This window comes from Cygnus atratus, chromosome 2, assembly GCF_013377495.2.
Source record: "Cygnus atratus isolate AKBS03 ecotype Queensland, Australia chromosome 2, CAtr_DNAZoo_HiC_assembly, whole genome shotgun sequence".
Lineage (NCBI taxonomy): Eukaryota > Metazoa > Chordata > Aves > Anseriformes > Anatidae > Cygnus > Cygnus atratus.
This window is the reverse complement of record NC_066363.1, coordinates 53,716,891-53,733,249: the sequence shown is the minus strand read 5'-3', so window position 1 is coordinate 53,733,249 and position 16,359 is coordinate 53,716,891. Positions and strand designations below refer to the sequence as shown.

The 16,359-nt window shown below is 43.4% G+C and overlaps 1 protein-coding gene across 22 annotated transcripts in view; it reads left to right on the top strand.

The window, feature by feature from the left end:
- ATXN1 (ataxin 1) overlaps positions 1-16,359 on the top strand; it is a 215,768-nt gene that overhangs the window by 88,190 nt on the left and 111,219 nt on the right. For 10 of the 22 annotated variants that reach the window (XR_007707794.1, XM_050708625.1, XM_035549614.2 and 7 more), the window contains one exon: positions 10,669-10,815. The exons of the other annotated variants lie outside the window; for them this stretch is intronic. The gene's annotated coding sequence lies outside the window, so the exon portion shown is untranslated. The remainder of the gene's footprint in view (positions 1-10,668; positions 10,816-16,359) is intronic. 22 annotated transcript variants of the gene reach the window in all.

Genomic DNA, 16,359 nt, shown 5'->3' with positions numbered 1-16,359 from the left:
GGGTCACGTGTTGCTGAGAAGGAGCTCATGGCTTCAGCTATGAGAGGGTGCTGACCACAGGAATGTGGAGCTAACGGTAATGATGGCAGCTATTTTCCAGGCAGCTTGGGTGTCGGGCATACAGCATAGATATGATAATGCACTATGTGTACCGTGTCACAGAGATGGGAATTCACAGCTTTCTCCAAATGCCTACCAAAGGCCCCCCCTTTTTAACCTACCTGTGTGTGCGTGTCGAGTGGTTTGTGTGTGGATGCTTAGGCTCATGGGCAGGACGCTCACTATGCTGACCCTCAGCGAGCTGTTGGTGTGTCTGACATCTGGCAGCTTGCTTGATGTGGACCAGGAAAATGTTTGAATTAACTGCAGAAGTGTAAAAAGCAGTTAACAGGTACACAAACACTGAGGTTTCCCCTGCATGGGACAAGATTCTGTAGTTTAGTTAAGGAAACCACAAGGAGGTTGATTTATGGTTTTTGGTTTTGTTTTATTTGTGACCCAAGAACCTTGTAGCCCCAAGGGTCATTTCTGGGACTACAACAACTGCAGCCAAAACTAGGAGTACAGCTAAGGTTTTCACATCAGTAGTACAAAAAGTACAAGTCCTACATCTTGATTTTCGTACACATAAAGGTCACTTTACACTCTTGAGGCAAGTAAAAAGATCATGAACAAGGCATAGACCATCTAATTAATTTACCCTTTGGGTCCTTTTCACACTGATTGATGTATTAGACTATCTAAACATAAAATAAATCAGTAAAATGGTGTGGGAAAATACTGTGTAGGTACAGTTATTTCAATGATTGGGTAGCTATTTGTGAGCTTGAATTAATTAGTTGGGCTGACATGTGCAATTTTTTCAGTTTTGTGGGGGTTGAACAGTTTGTGGGTAAGCAGGAGGGAAATCCTCCCAGTAAATACTTTCTAGGGATGCGTGGTTTGAGAACATGCTCATATTAAAGTTTGTGGGGAGAAAAAAGGAAAATACCATTAGAAAATCATTTCATGATCCTCTACACCATGAACATCCTTTAAAACCAGAGCCTGTGTTTCACATTATGTTTCTTCAGTTGTCATCTTGTTTTTCAGTTCCCTGTTATAAAACAGAACATTAAATTATTTTTAACACAATGTATAGGGACATTGCTTAAAATAGTTTTTAATCAGCTAGACTGAGTCAAGGCTGCATTGGTAGGTGCTTTCCTATTAGTGTTTATAGAACAAAACACTGTTTGCACAGCTCAAATGCTTTTCGTGTCAGTGCTCATCACGTTTGTTTGCAGCCTGAGAAAATGTAACATCAGATTTCATCTTAAAACTATTCTCCTTTCTAATGATCATTGATTGTATTTCAGAAACATGGCGATACTGCAAATGTTAAGGTAACTACAGCCGTAAAATTAAAACAGAGCTGCTATTATTATTTTTGAAGTGTGCCTAAAACAGTGATTTTTCAAGTGTAGTTTTTGCCAGAATTTCATTGTCTATGTTAAATTCAAAGTTAGCCGCTTCCTTCATCTTCCACCTCCAGTTCTAGTTGTCTGTTTCTCAAAGAGCAGAGTACAGCAATGCAGGATTTGCTTTCCAAGGACTGCCTAGGAAGTCTGTGTGCAGCACAGCAGCACCCTCCTGAGCATCTCGGCCTTTCCTGGGCCTGACCCCCAGTGCTTCCCTCTGATGGGGACCTGGTGGTGTCTCCATCACTCAGGTGGCAGAATCAAGCCCAAAGGTATGCTCATGTGCTGGCAGGGAGCCGAGGCTGCATCTCCCCAGTCCCCTCCCTGGGCACTCAGCACTGCCTCATCCTTTCTCTGTTCTGCAGGGTGAGGACTTGGCATGGGTTTAAAACTGAGCAAAAGCTGTAGGTGTGCTCCTTGATGCCATCAGCTCGCAGTGAAACTTCTTCCATCGTGAGAGGATCCTGTGGAGTTGCTGACACAATTCGTCCAGGAATTCTTCTTTGCTGGAGTGTTAAACTGGTGATATTGTTTCCCCTTTGTGGGGATGTTTTTCACTGTGTGCAGCAGTGATGCTGTGGTGGGCGTGTTGATTTTTTTCAGGCTGGGATTCTGAGCTGTGCTTTTCATTTTTCACTCGCCCTTAAATAGTAAACCAGTGTTTTGTAACACCAGTATTTTCAAATCCTGTGATCACTGAGGTTGCCAAATGATTATTTACTGGGAGTAGAGGTTTTTCATCGTATAATCTTTGTGCTAAATCAGAAGGAATGGTGCTTCAGGATTTTTTTTTAAATAGAAAAAAATGTTAATTTCTTGAAATTCCAAGACACACATAAACTGTTGAAAGTCAAAAGACCATTCGCTTCAAGGCAGCGCATAATGATCTCATTCGTTATTATGTGGTCTGCACAGGCTACTCTCAAGACGTGTAGGATTTCTTCCTCTCTAATGTTTCAGTGTAATAGATCTGAATACTCCATAGATATTTGGCCATCTGGTTCTCTTAATTCCACTGAATTTACCAGCAGAAAAAGTAATCTGTTATGCCTTCTAAATATAGTCCTTTTTCCGTGAGTGAAAATTGAATCACTTATTCTGTGGAAGACTGATATTCCCTAGTTTTCCTTTGTTGCATTTTGAGTGTTCTTAGGAAAAGTAAATCCTTGATTTCTTAGTGCAGGTACATATATTTTTAATTTCTCTTCTTTCGTTGTCATTTTGGGATCCAGATGTTCTCTAGTCCGCAGAACAAATAAAGGTATTAGCAACCCCTTTTTTTCTCCAGATTATAGTAAAAGCGAAGGCCTTGAAATGCCGTAGGTGGAGAGGAAGGCGGTGCAAAAGGAAAGCTAGCCTGCTGGGAGGAATGATTTAAAATAGAAATTTGAGGCGCTTCCGTCATAAATCCCAAATGTAGTAAAGCTCCTTGTGATTGGCTTTTGATCGTGAAATTGGATTTCTAGTCTGGAGGCTTCCACTAGCGCAGTGTCCTGCATCTCAGGATCAGCCTGAGCAGCTTTGGTTGCCTTTCCAGGCCTCCAGTGGAGGCTTGCGTGGGGTGATTCAGACCTCGCAGTGAGTCTGACCGGGGCTCTCAGCAAGGGAATGTCAGTGCCACCACTTCCTCGGTGCCATTTGGGAAAAGAGTGATAGTAATAATAACAAGAAGAGGGGCCGGCGCTGGATGTGCCGACCATTTCTGGTTTTGCCAGCCCAATAAATACGTCAGGAGGGCACCCTGAATGTCTGTGGCAAGCAGAGGGGTGTGAGGAGCTTTTCCCAGGCACTGAGCTGCGATAGGGCTGAGCCACAGGCTGAGGCTGGTAGTATTTCTCAACAGAATGGAAAAGCTTAAATCCTGTTGGAGTCCAGCCCGTGGGGTAGCTTAGCCGAACTGTCAGCACGATGCCAGCAAATCCCCACCACAGACAGCGATGGCGACGTGCTGCGCGACCTGCCTGAGGCACCGCTGCCTGCGGTGGGCCCATGAGGTGGTGGGCCCCACGGGGTGGTGGGCCCGCGAGGCGATGGACCTGCAGATTATGGGCCCCTGGGGTGGTGGGCCCACGAGGTGTGGGTGAAGGAAAAGGCAAGGGTGAGGGGAGTGCCAGCCCGCACCGTCCGCCTGGAGGAGTGGAGTCCCTGAGGTGAATTTCCCTGGTGACCTGATGGGATGCAGGTTGGGGCGGGGAGATGTAACCCATTTGTCTCAGCCCTCGTTTTGCTTCTTGTTGGTGCCAGCAGCCCTGCAGGTGGCACGTGAGCTGCTGCTGGGGGCTGCTTGTGGCAGGGGGAGCAGAGCGGGGCCGCCTGTGCTGCTCGAAATGCTTTCTCTGCGTGTGCGTGGAGCAGCACGAGCAGGCTTCTAGGTCGGCTCTGTCTTTGCCAAACTGAAGGTTACTACAGCGCAGCGTCATTCACGGGGAAGTAAAGGGAAATAAAAGGCGAAAATGTTCGCAGGATGGCAGAACTGTTGACTCTTGCAGACCCCTGTGGGGGTAAATGGTTAAAGAAATTCACAGCTGTTTCAGCTGGGGATTTCTACTCTGAGATAAAATCTGAAATAGAAGGACATCAAATTGCAAACAATTCAGAGGTTTTTCTTCCACCATCACAATTTTCTTTTTTGTTTTCTGTCCTCTCATGTCAGTATCTAAAAGTTAGCTGTGGTAAGCCTGGGAGTCAGAGAGCTTGTTTGTGGCACAAGGAGAACAAACAGGCAGCGTTTCTCCGGGTTCAGTGAGCTCGGCGGAAGGAAAGAAGTCAACCTTGCTGCTGCAAAATATTGCTGGAAAGTTACTTCATAAAGCCTTACCTAAGTAAGATCCCATGAACCTGAAAAACTTTCTGTATGACTGAATTAACAGTGCTAAGGTTGTGTGTGTGCTGGGACTGTGCAGTCTGGCAGGGCTGTACCAGAGGCTCTGACCATGACTGTAAAATTACCTTGTTCATACAGTGAAATCCATCACGCTTTATAAACCTGTCATGACATTATTGTGTCATGATATGACACTCTCTGCAGTGGAGGCAGGAGCTAGAGCAGAACCTCACTCAAAAAATCTCCCTTCTGGGGAGGGAGGTGATGAGTTTGAAATGATTTTTGACTGACAGTTGTAGTGCGATTTGCATCCGTATTTTCAACGTCTATGAAACGTGTTACAATGATGATTCTTAAAAAAACAACAAATCTTATTCCTCATAGTACACAGACACTGCCCTAGAATTTTCCTTGTTATCTGTTTTTGGATCCTGTTGTGTTGGCAGTATGGTACAAGCTATAGCTGGCACCCACATCATACAGTGCTAGGCTTTGTGTAAAAATACATGAGAGTGAATGTGGGCAGGGCCGTAGCCTCTGCAGTTGCTCTATTTGTAGCACAGCTCCTTCATCTTTTCGTTTATGGTATTTGGACAGATTTTAGCAAACCTGGCTTAGGGTCTGAAGTGCCAACCAGCATTGTATCAAAGCACTTAGTATATTACGAAAGGAACTTGCTTACGCAGCTCAAGTTATGTATAGCTAGCTATTTTGTTGGACTGACATAAGGAAAAGGTAGTCGGAAAGCACTTGAAAAATCCACAGATTTCTATTCCATTTCTAAATCTCACCGTGAAGCTTGTATCCGTAAAAGCATACATCTCCTCTCTTTTAGGGGGTACCTGTAACCTGAGGGCCAGTATGACCAGTTGTTTTCACTCTGTGTAGACGTTGGAGGACAAAAGACTGTTCACGGGTATGGTCTTTTCACTCGTATTTAGTGCAGAGGGTCCACTGTTAGCACTGTGTTGAAGTTCTTCAGGGAAGAGTGATAGAACGTTTCAGTGGATGGGTGAAACCCATAGAGAGTCACCAACCCCAACTCTTGCTGACTAGGACAAAAATGTTTTAAGAAATAATCTGGGTTTTATGCTACCTAAACGCTTGACTTGAAATACTAGAGAAAATAGAAGTGGATTTTCTCCCTCCTAAATGCAAAAGAGCTATTGGAAATGTTTTTAAACAGGCAAACTACAGATTCAAAAATACATATAGCTAATTTATAACAGACAAGACATGCTTATTTCCTTGCTCCTTTGCTTTAGAGACATTATAGTTAGTTTGTTTTCCGAGGCCATAAGACACGTAGACACTAAACAGAGAACAGTGGAAAGCAGAGGACTAATAGCAGTGGTGGCAGAAACACCACTTAGCTTCTTATTAAATAAAAACTGTTTGGCTTCCAGAGTCTTAACTTGCTACGGTTATTTAATCTAGCTTGCCCAACCTTTGTCCTTAAAACATTTGTTTTTCTGAAAGATGCAAAGAATTTTTTTTACTTATTTTTTTTGTCAGAGCACTTTATTGGTTTGGATAATAAACCTTTTTTTCCATCATTTTGTTCAAGACATGAAATAAAACTGTTTCAGATTGAGGCTTGGCCCTCATTAATTGGAGTTATAGGAAGCAGAAAAAGGGAGTGCTAACAGATTGCCTTCAAATAAATCACAATTAATTGCACGTAGAAATGCACTGAGCTCATTTGAATATGCCTAACAAGCCTTTACTGACTACCACCAGTTTCTGCCGTTAGAGAGTAAAACTGAGAGTAAGTGTGGCGTCAATACTGATTTGAATACAGGCTTGGTCCTGCTTTCGCTGCTAGAAAGCACAAGCAGTAGTTCTGCTGAAGTCTGCTGTGAGCAGCAGGAAAGAGCCATCAGCGAGAGCAGACTGCATCCCGAAACAGGGCAGCTTCTGTGCCCAACGCAGGCATGTATTCTGCTTTATTCACCTTCATTTCCCCACGGAGTGCATTTTTCCCCATGCTCTCCTTGAGAACAGGCCATTTCCAGTCCCCTAACCGTTGCACCAAAGACCTTCACAGTGGTATTTGGCCATATTTGAGTTTTTCGTTGCCATCAGTGCAGCCTGCATGGTACGCCTTTCTGTGCGGTTGAGCACATTTATTACAGTTTTTCTGTCGGTGCCCTGTCACACTTGGGGCTTTGGGGTGGCCTGGTCATTTTGCAAGGCAAATTCTTGCTCACAGCAGCCACTGTGCAGTTCTGCTTTCTCCAGGGCCTTTCCCTCAGAAAGTCACTCTCACCGCAACGGCAAGCAGAAGGCACTCGTTTGGAGAGCCAGGGGAAATAAAAGGGTGAAGAGAATAATTTCCATGCTCCAAGCTGCTATCACCAAGCGAACGTTACCACACCTGCTGCATTGGCCATCAGTTAAGCTTTACTCTTCATCGCCTTCATCAGGGTGTTCCGCGTTGGGAGGTGAAGGCTGACCTGAGTGAGGAGGTTGCAACTTGCTGAGGTGCACTAGGGTGAAACCCTCACTAAAGAGTGGCTGCCAGAGGAGCACAGCTCCCTGACCTCATTAGAGAAAAGTGTCCCCAGAGGACAGTTTCTCTGGCTTTGGTGTGCTGTGTAGGGTCTTTCTTTAACCAAGGTCTGTGGTTAAAGCAGCCTTCTTTTACAGCTGTGCCATACTTAACAGCTAAGGAAGAAGAGCTTTCCTCTAGCAGTTTGGTGTAGCCAAAGTCCAAGGAGCCCTGAAAATTCTCTGTACTTGTGTTGCTGCCAACTTGCTGTCTCATTTGGGGGCATTACACTTAACCACTCTGTGCTTCTTTTTCTCTTATGCTGCAGGATTTGCCCCCCCCTTCCCTTACATATGGGAAGGCTTCTCCTGGGAGTCAGCTGGGTGGTATTTTCCATGCTCCATTTTGAAGCAGTGCAGCCTGAAGATCTGGTTTTATGCTGATGGAGGTGCCTTCTTTTCTGAAATCATGTAATAGCAAGGTCCTGTGAGCCTGGCGCTTATCTTGGCAAGAAGGGGTGTCAACCCATCTGTCCTGAATACTGATTCCAGTTAGTTTTTATAAATTTCAGCTCTGCCTTTGACTATGACATTTTTTAGCTTCTGCCTTCTAAAAGAAAGGCAAAGGTGATGCTTTATTCTATTATAAGCTCCTTAGATACCTGTCACCTTTTTTTCTGAGTTTTTGGTGTTAGTTAAAAGCAAGCAAACAAACAAAAGAAAAACCACACCAAAACCAGGGCCTGTTATTAAAAACAGATTATCAGCAGAGAAACAGAACAGCGGGATGGATAACCACAGCGTCTGGGAGAGAAGCTGGAAAGCCACGTAACTTGGGAAGGAGCTACAGGTTGAGGGATGGGTTGGAAGGGTAAAGGAGATGGGAGCAAGTACTGCAGGAGAGGGAGAGAGAGTACAAGACAGCTGAAAAAGTCGGATAGGAAGGGGCAAGAGAGGAGAGAGTGGAAAGTAAGTGTACCAGGAGGTGCTGGTGGTGTGTTGAGGAACAGGAGGCTCCTTAGTTGTGTATAATACTTGAGCAGTGTAGAAGATTGGAGTTTATTTTTGTAAACGGGCTAGTAAGAGCTCGGGCTTTTATACCTTACCTCTGTGGGAGCTGGGTGGCTGCAGAGCAAAGAGTTCTTCCAGAGGAGACATAAACCAGTTGTTGGAAAGCCCTTGTCTTCTTTCCCTCTTACGCAGTCGAGCAATTGCAAAGCAATGGGAACATTCAGCGACGTACGCAATTCCTGTCCCAACCGTTGTCCCACCCCATCCTGTTCAGTTTTCTTAACCTTAACTAGCTACTGCTCCAGCAGTAAAATACAAATACTGTCATCCTTGCTGCTGGGAAAAGTGATGGCATTTTAGAGAGTGTTTAAAGAAATCCCCTGGTGAGGTGCCTCAGGGTGAGCGTTGGATTTTTAGTTTGGTCCTTAACTTAGATTTCTTTTAATGCCTCCTCCCCAGTCATGCTTATGCAGATTGTCTTCTTTAGGTGAACACAATCTTGGTTAAAAAGAATGTCCAATTCTTTTGCTCTTTCATTTTCTTCAATTATCAAATTGGCTTACTAGGGGCACATTTTAAAAGGAAAAGGTCTTTTTTTTTCTTAGATTTTTTGGTGGTATCTGAGACTAAGGTATCTCACTAGCAATTAAGAAATAGCTTATTTTTTCTTAACTCTGTTGTGCTTCTTTTTGTGTTGTACTCACATCTCCTTTCAGCCCTTCTCATCTAACAACTTTTCATGAAATCCAGCTTAATTTAATTTTAGCTGCAAGTTTTTGCATTGCTGTTCTAATCTTAGTCCTTTCTAAAAGAAAGGCAAATTACAGAAACAACACTTGTGAGATACAAACTTCTAGATGATGATACCAATTTGCTTTTCACAGTTAGGCACAATAAATTACTTCTCATTGCAGGTAAAATTTGCTGCACTGACATGTTTCCTCCTCCACAGAACACAGCTGGGTTCTGAGACAGCGATAAAGAGCTAGCAGTCATGTAACTGAAGTAGCATTTAACTTTTTATTTAACTTCATATTTATCCGCTTGATAAACTACATGGTAAGCTGTATAGACGGGTTATTTTCGTCTTGTATTTTAATTTCCTCTTACCTGTGAGGAATGTGCACTTAGCTTTGTGCTGAGCTTTCCCATGGAGCATGATATAATAGCCAAAAATAAAAATAAAATTAAAAAAGACCCCAGAATCCTACAGGCCTTGCTTTTTCAAAATTCCTCATGTGGAAAAAATACAAGAGCTTTTCTGTGTAGAGAATGAGGAAGGAAATCTCTTGAGTTGACTACATTTTTAACAAAGCAGATTTTATTTTTTTGTGGCCTGTTTCAGTATTAGATTACTGCAGTCTCATTCCATCTTAATTTCATCAATCAGTGGAGTTATTTCAGCATAAAACTGGCACAGCGGATGGTAGAGTTAGCCTCTCTGTGTGTAATTATTCTCTAGTCTGCAAAGGTAAAAAGTACCTTCTGGAGCAGCACTTCCCTATTAAATCAGCTGTAAATGTGACCTGAGTAAGGCATTGAACACTTTGAACTTGAAGTACTTTAACAAACAAACAAACAAACAACTCTGAAAGTAATTTTTTGTTATTGCAAATACACCAAGGATTTATAACAACAGAAAGGGGCTAATGCCCGTACCCTGTAATGAGCCCCACCGAGGCAGACCTTGTATTGCTAATTACTCCAAAGGATGCGAGTTTTCCTGCCTCTTGGTGAGACGCATACAGGAGTGGGTCCTACCAGGAAAATACAGCTATCATGAACTTGCCCTAATCTGATGCAAAAAAAACCCTTATCTGAGATGTGCTCCTTGTGGTTGCCTTTTTGATGCTATGATTTTTCTGCTCTCGTTAAAGATGACCGATGTGTGTCTGTTTGTGTATAGGGAGAAGACTGAGTGATGTGCAGCAAATATATCCACTGTGTGTATGTGACACTAAAATTCTGCCTGAGGACAAGAAGGTGATCTGTCCTTCAGGTTATGGAGTTACACTCTGCAAAATCAAGTGTTTTAAGAATCAGCATTTAAAATGGCCTCGCCCTTAGAGACATTTCAGGACACGCAGCTACAGCATATGTATTTGTAAGATTCAGCATCTGATTTGTGCTTTAGAAGCCTCATATAATTTCCATGCTAGTGCTAGGGTCTCGTCTGCATTTCACAACCGTGTCTGTTAAGGTCAGAGCCACTGAATCTGGTTAGTCCTGGCCTGATTTCCAGAGCACGCAAGTCATCTGCAACCCTTCACATTACCTTAATGGGCCTCTGGGTGCACGCAGCACTACTGTGAAGGAGGCCAGCTATATAGGTCCCGAAGTATGGATTGGTACCTAATTTAATGTATCCAGGGGTGAAAACGTCGGCTTGGTGTTCTCTCTCCCTGGGACTCCTATTCCAAGTATTGCTCTTTGTATCTGAGACAGGAACTGTCATTTGCTGTATGCCTGTACAGGAGCCAAGTAGGTCAGTGCCTCTAGGTATTACTGTACATTATCTCTTCCCCCATGTGTGAGTTACCACCTTTTATTGAATCTTACTATAGGTGTCTTTGCTGAAGCATTTTAGTGGGGCTTCGCTCGGTCTACCCTTGTCCTGAGGGCTGTTCAAAACCCTGGATGAGCGAAGGTGGGTAGAGCAAGCTCCAGCTCTCTAACAGTTTCCTGTAAGTGGGAATCGAGGAGTTGCCCCTTCCAGAAGATCTCGGCCAGAAGAGGCACAATTGCAAATGCACCCAAGAGACAGACTCTGGGCCTAAGCTATACATAGACCCCCTGTGACCTAGGCTGATTTGTGGTTCAGTCTAGCTCTCATTTTGCTCAATTTCACTCTTAAGTGGCTCATCTTTATCCTCTTTTTCCCAGACCTTCTGCTGAACCGATCTCTTCCACTCTGAATGTGTCGTCTCACGTTACGCTCCCAAACCAGCTGTAGGGGAGGGAACGACCCAGCGGCTGTCCATTTGCTCATCTTCCACTGGGACACCTTAGCTTGCCGTCTGCGTCTGCCAGGTCTGTTTCAAGGCAAAGGAAACTAAAATAGCTTAAAACACTTATCACTTTTGGAGGTGAACACGTGACTGCGCCTCAAACTGAACCGCCACCAAAAGCTTACTGAAATAACATGTGGTCTGCTGCCATCTGCTTACACCTCTTGCTCCCACCCTCCGTTGCTCTTGTCACTTCAGGCTGCTGCGAGCTCTTCAAACCAAAGGCTGTTGTGTCTTTGCAAAGGGTATGCTGCTGTGGCACCTCCTCCACCCCATCTTGCTTAGCACTCAGTTCCCACTGTGATACAAATAATAGTAATAGAGTTGATAGTTTTATAATGTAGTCTTAATGGGGATGTGGGTTGGACCGAACAGGAGTGTCATTTTTGTGGTATCTGCCCAGTTGTAACTCATCCCTAACATGAATTTGTTGACAATCCTCAGATCTCAGGTATTGATCGATGATGTAAGTGCCCTATACTAGGACAGATGATGTAATTCTTACCAAGTTACTAAAGACAGTGACCTTGAGACAGGTCAGATGGTTGAGCAGCATAGATGGGTCACTGATTACAGACTGTCCTTGTTTTAAAGCTGAACTGTCATCTGTTAATTATTAGGGAGGAATAACTATCACGAAATGCCACTGTGTCACAAAAGATGCAGAGTTTATTGACTTTTACTGGTATTTACATACTCTTGTTTTGACAGGTGACTTTTGATAGTTCTGCTGCCTTGTTACTTTGGCTGTCACTACAATTTAAGTTGGAGTTGCCTAAAAGCTGGCTTTTGTGAGCCCAAGCAAATTGTTTCTGATAACAAGTCACGCATTTAAAAAAATAAAAAAAAAGTAAAACAGAAGTTGCTGTGATATGAAAAAAAATTAATAAATGGGAAAAACAGATACGGCACAGCTTTGCCAATGGGCACATCTTCCATCTTCCCCGCCCCCCAACTACAGGTGGCTTGCATATATGTTAGAATAAGAGGTAGCATCACTTTTCATTTGAATACTTGATAAAAGAAAAAATGTGATAAGCATCAACCAGCTTTTGCTTTTAGATAAACAGTAGGCAGAACTCGAGAAAGGTCACGGAGGAAAAAGAATTAAAACCACTTGCTATGATTGCTAATAACATGGTTGAGAAAAAGGCATATTTTTATCTCAGTGGAAACAAGCTCTGAGACACCCCAGAGCAAGCATAAGAAACAGTCAGTTATGACAAGCATGGATCCCAAAAAGAAGGAATAGAGAGGTTTGAAAAGACAAATGATTGAAGAGCTATTTTTGGTTCTGCTGTTGGTATTTTCTTCCTAACAACTAATGCATTTCTGGCCTAGCATTTGCTGTTTAGTATCAGGATTTGGGTTGTTTTTTTTTTGTTCCTCTCTTCTTAGTATACTGGCACATTTGCAAGATTAGTATGAAACTGAGGAACGTGCCAAAGACTTGTCCTTAAGCAGATCTGTACTGAAAGCAGTGGTAGAAGTTAATCATTTGTATGAATTTGTGATCTAATAAAGACTATGAAAGACTGATAAGATCAATTAATTGCTGCAATGAATTGATCTTAGGAAATCATAGACGTATAGACACCTCGGTAGGATTCTGTATTTTCCACTTCTTTTTGTGGCAGAAGTTTCTCTGGTAGCTTGTGTTTGAAACTAATGAATAATATGGACTAGAATTTCTCTTTCTGAGTTCTGGGAATGTGTGCTTTGTATTGTTGAAATACATTTCACTATTTTGTGGACTTTTCAGGTCTTCTCCTACAGTGTTTGCCTATGGATATTGCTGCATGATGCCTGGGGACTCCTAATGTGCAAGATCCTAGAGACTGTTAAAAGCAGTTAAGATGTAAAAATCTGTCCAGTTCTTTATGTGCAAAGGGCGTTGAAATCCTTCGGTCTGTGTCTTAGTGAGAATTTCAGGTTTCAGTGGGATGAAATAAGAACTTTTATGGACATGTTCCCTTCAACAATATTTCTTAAGTATGCAGTAAATCTAGGTGTATAATTGAAATTGTGGGAAAATCATGAAAACAAGGAAATTATTTTAATCAGTTAGTGCCAAAGTAAACACAAAATCTGTCTCTCTGAGTCTCTGGCCCAGAGATTAAGCATGTGGCTTCATTTTTAAGCAAGTGGTGCAACCACTTCAAAAATTAAAATTCAAAAATTCTTTGGGAGGTGGAGGCTCCTGTTGAGTAGAGAAGCATTCTTCACTGAGCTGTGAGCCTGACGTCTGAGTGCTCCGCTCTTCTTTATGTTTTTATTCCCATATCTGCATATGAGTTAGGCAACTGGTGTTATCCCTGTTTTGTAGTTGTACAGAAGGACAAGCTCAGCAGTACGTAAGAGCTTGGTGATGTCATGCTTTGACTTCAGTTTCCCAAATCCTAAGCAGCTATTCTGTCCTCTAGATCACACTTTAAATCCTTCCCCCATGCTTTTGTTTTGTACCAATGTCACTCAGTTGCTCTTTCCACTCCCATTTTTCCAGCGTGATGGCAGCTCAGTTATCTCAGCTGTCTTGCATCCCGGACTAGCAGGATTTATGCACTCCGAGACAGTGACATGTCAGTGAGCAGTTTCTGCTTCTAAATTACTGCTTCAGAGAGAGAGTGAAGTTTGCCCCAGGGCTGTGGAACAGACTTCGGTCTGTGTATCAACTCATAAAGTCCAGTCCTCTAACTTGCAGCTTACCCCTTGCGTTTCTTTTCTGCACTTGGTAGAATTGTTTTGTTATTTAAAAAAAAAAAAAAAAAAAAAAGATCAACAGTGCTTGTTCGTGATGCTTACATTTATGCAAATTCCTTTTTATTTTCTCCTTCTGTCAATCGCTGACTCACCTTCCAAATATAAATATTGGTTGTAAAAAAACTCAGACCTTCAGATGGCCCTTTACATGAACTATTTCTTCCAGGGATGTCATACAAAAAAACACAAAACCTGAAGTAAAAATATGTGTAACAAACACAAGCCATTTGTCCCAGATTTCTGTCTTCTCTGTACAGTTTTCAGAACTGCTTTACAGCGTGGAGGCCAGAGGCTAAACCCAGGGCTGTCTTCTGTGGTCAGGGAGTTGTGAACACCTTTGTGTTCCACATATGAAAGGTGATGCCATTCGCCTCCTTCAGACCTGCTCTGTGTTAGCTGGAGGAGTGGAAGAGCCCAGACCTGTTCTGTACCACAGTGAGCATGATCTCAAACTCAAGAGTGCTTTTCTCAGATGCTCACCCTCACTCCAGAAAACCTCCCTTTTCTTCAGAGCTCTTTGATCTCCTGTCCTATGGCTGTCTCAGAGCTTCTGGGTAGGTTGCCCATTGAGATTTTCCTTTCCAAACTTACAAATATTCTAGAGTATCTGTTGTGAAAAGTCAGTAACCATCTGAACCTTAAATAACGGTGTTCCGTGAGATGCAGTGAGGCACATTCTCTCTGATGTAAGTTGATGTAGCTCCATCAACCTAGAAAAACTCAAATGGATTTGTTCCAGAGTGCTTGCTTTTGAATGATGCTGATGGTAATCTTCCTCACACCTCACATTTCTTTCATGCTACACTTAAGAAGTTGGGTATTTAAAATCAAAGCAGGTCCTCTGCTTCTTAACAGTCTTCATCATAAAGCTGTGAGGAGACCTGGGCACAGTCCAGGTACTTCTGGGTTATTTTCTTGCCCTGAATTTCTTCAGTAGTCAGTGAGATTTTTTCCACATTTGTTTACTGCTCTGCTAGCCAAAATGGATCGTTACGGAGCCTTGCGGTGTAGTCTAGAGATGGATGAATTGTCAAGATGAGAGATCCATATATCTGATTTTCCTGGAAGACTTAAGGGAAAATCAGGATGATACTAATGACAAGGAGGGAGAGTTGTTATTACTTACCTGCCTCAACCAGTGACATTTCTAAGTGCCTGACACTGAGATGGTGTAGATGTTATCAGGTAGCGTATCCAAGACCCATGTAAATCAACATTAACTCCAGTACACCCCATGAAATAAAAGTCAGGCCATCCACATGTATGTCTTGTGATCTGAACAGCTAGTCTTTTTTCAGAAAATAAACATCTCTCTGGACTTGGTTTGCTCCTCCTTGTAACAGTTCTGCTTGGAAGTGAAAGGATTTGGGTGGATTCCCACTGTGAGGCTGTTTGCTGGATCGCTCTTGGTTTGGCTTGGATTCATTCATCTCTAGTTGGAGGAAGGTTTCCTTCTTCCTTGCTTCTTCTTCGATCTTGCCTGAGTCGTTAGGGTTACCAGGAAAGCCTGGCCTGCACTGCATGTGTTCTGGTGCTTCCCAATGTTTATTTACCTGGCCAGTGGAGGAAAAAGTTCAGATTGGTCTACATAACAGACCCATATAATGGGGGAATGCAGAAAACAAGGCATTATTGTTTGCAGAACTTGTTTTTTTGACTCAGATGGGTGAGAGCCAGGAAGTGCAACTCAATACAGCGGTCAGTAACATTAGATCTGTGTCTGGATGGGGTAACAAAATGCACAGGCTTTCATTGTGCTTGAGCTCTCATTGTGGTTACACAAGTATGGCAGCTACACCTCTTGTTCTCCCGGTGTAGATGTAGTCCATCGTATCACAGATGACCATCACAGGATGGTTGAGGTTGGAAGGGACCTCTGGAGATCATCTGGTCCAATCCCCTGCTCAAGTAGGGTCACCTAGAGCACGTTGCACAGGATGGCATCTGGGCAGGTTTGGATATCTCCAGAGAGGGAGACTCTGCAACCAGTCTCTTGGCAACCTGTTCAGCGCTTTGTCACCCTCACAGTAAAGAAGTTTTTCCTTACATTCAGCTGGAACTTCCTGTGTTTCCGTTTATGTCTGCTGCTTCTCATCCTTTCTTTGGGCACCACCAAAAAGAGTCCATCCCTGGTTTCTTGACACCCTCCCTTAAGATACTTGTGTATGTTGATGAGATCCCTTCTCAGCCTTCTCTAGGCCATGCCCAGCTCTCTCAGCCTTTCCTCATAAGAGAGATGCTTCAGTCCCCTAATCATCTTCATAGCCCTCTGCTGGACTCTCCGGGAAGTCCATGTCCCTCTTGTACTGGGGAGCCCAGAACTGGACACAGTACTCCAGGTGTGGCCTCACCAGGGCTGAGTAGAGGGGGAGGAGCACCTCCCTTGACCTGCTGGCAACACTCTTCCGAATGCAGCCCAGGACACCGTTGGCCTTCTTGGCCACAAGGGCACATTGCTGGCTCATGGCTTACTAATACAATTAGTAAGATAGGCCTTTTGTTGTATTTCAGAAGCCTTACATGAGGAGAAAGTGCCTTTACAACTGCTCTGTCGCATCATGGAAGTCCCCTGGGGGGGAAAAGAAGTTTCATACCTCATTGCTCTCCTCGTCTGTGGCTCAGCAGCAGTGGTGGTCCCTTCTACAGAGGGTTCAGGAGTGCAACTCACACCCTAGCAGATGAAAAACACTTGAGTCATTTACGTAGCAGATCAGAATACAGCCTACCCAGCTACCGGAGCAAAGACCACAAACTTTCACATTTGAGTCATCTGCTGAAAAGCTACATGTTTTTATAAAGAAAGACC